Source organism: Apis dorsata, unplaced genomic scaffold (assembly GCF_000469605.1).
Source record: "Apis dorsata unplaced genomic scaffold, Apis dorsata 1.3 scaffold_902, whole genome shotgun sequence".
NCBI lineage: Eukaryota > Metazoa > Arthropoda > Insecta > Hymenoptera > Apidae > Apis > Apis dorsata.
The window spans coordinates 56,452-58,309 of NW_006264016.1; positions in this window are offsets into that span (position 1 = coordinate 56,452).

The following is a 1,858-nucleotide window of genomic DNA, read 5'->3' on the forward strand; positions in this document are numbered from 1 at the left end:
AATAAACTAATGACTATCGGCTAACGTCCAGCCGTTCTCGACGCGTGCGTTTTCGGCCCCCGTAATTATTTAATGCATCGATTACCGAAATAGCATTAATCAAATTGGCCGGCCGCTATTTATATTATATGACCTAATGCATGGCGAATCGTGTATTAATGCGCAAACTAAGTAAATTATCCAAGCATTCCCCCTCCCCTCACGCGCGAATTTTCCTTCCTTCCTTCCTTCCTTCCTTCGAGAGAATCCACGAAAACGCAGTGGGTTTCGCCTATTTTGGCTTTGGCTTTCGTTTCGATCCGTATCGATCGTCGGACGACGAGACGAAGACGGGATCGGTGGAAATCTAACGTCGGTTCGATCGGTCGCGAATAAAGCATCATAAAAGCATCGATTGAACCGTTGCCAGTCACCAACGCGACTGTCTCGCGTATAACCCTATAATATAACTCCTATGAAATCCTATAAAATCCAGTTAATAGAGTCGATATGGCGCGATATCGACCTTTCCCAAGAATTTTCTCTCTCTCTCTCTCTCGAGTCGAGGCGAGGACGAAAGATGCAAAAGTAATTAATTAACGAGTAGCAGTTGAACCAGAAAGTCCATGGAAGGAGGAAATCTCGGTTGCTCTCTCTCTCTCTCGATGAAACGACAATCGAGACGGTCGAAGCAACGATTGGAAGGGAGGAGACGGAGGAGGAGAAGCAGCGGGGGTCCGCGTGGAATTTTCATCTGGCTGCGGTGAGAAATTACGCGGAGGGGCGAAACCGAGGCCGAAACCGAGTTCGGACGCGGAAGTGAAATAATCCTCGCGATTAAAGCGCGTTAATAATCGTGGCGCGAGATTATCGCTACGAAGCGGTCGGAGGGGATACAGGATGTTTTCGTTTCTCCGAATATTGGTGCTCGATCGCGCGCGCGAGTCCCCCACGAGGGAAGAGCAACGAAACGGGCTCGGGATGAATTAAAACCCGTTGGTTGGTGGAACATCGTCCTGCGTGGCACGTCGCCGTAAATCAGCCCGGAATTTTCGCGTTTCTCCCGCTTTTTGCCTCGTAACGAAACGCACTGGTCGCACGCTCCCAAATGAAGACGTTAAGAGGGGAAAAAGTGGTGGCCTCGCGCTGCAGGGAGTTCCGTGTTCCGATCCGTGTTCGCTTTAACCGATCTATTCGCGTTAATAAATCCGAAAATGCACGCGGTTTCGAGCGTTATGGGCGCATAAAGGATCCCTCGAAACCGGACGCGTCGAACCTCGACTCAACGGGACAACGCGACTGGTCGCGCGCGGTTTTACCGCGACTTGATTATCCCCCTCCGTTTAATCGGTCGTTTTATGCATAGAGCTCGCCCCGTGAATTCAGAGATTCACAGCTCCATCCACGTTGACGGACATTGTCCGCGAATGGTCCGTCATAGTCCACTCGTATAACTCGACAACTCGATTGAAATATCACGTCGAATATTCGAGGGAACCGATCATCTTACTATCTTTCTTTTTCTCTTTTTACCCGTTGAATCGTTCGTGAACGGAATTCTCTCGAATGAGAGAACGAGAGAGAAAGAGGAAAAGAGAGAGAGAGAGGGGAGAAAAGACGGAGGCAGTCGACGAAAAGGGGGGAAGATGATTCGTAGGCTTTTTAGAGAGAAGTGACGGCAATTTCCTGCGGTTAAAACCGAGGTTAATTGGTTCAAAAATCTGTACTAATTTGCCGGCCATTCCGGGNGCTCGCGAGGGGGAGGAGAGAGAGGGGCAGGCGTTCGCCCCGGCACCGGAGCGCGATGGTGGTAGTCAACAATTTACTCGTTAGCGGCCGGCAAGTGCCGCGCCGCTCAATTAACTCGCGAATCAACGAG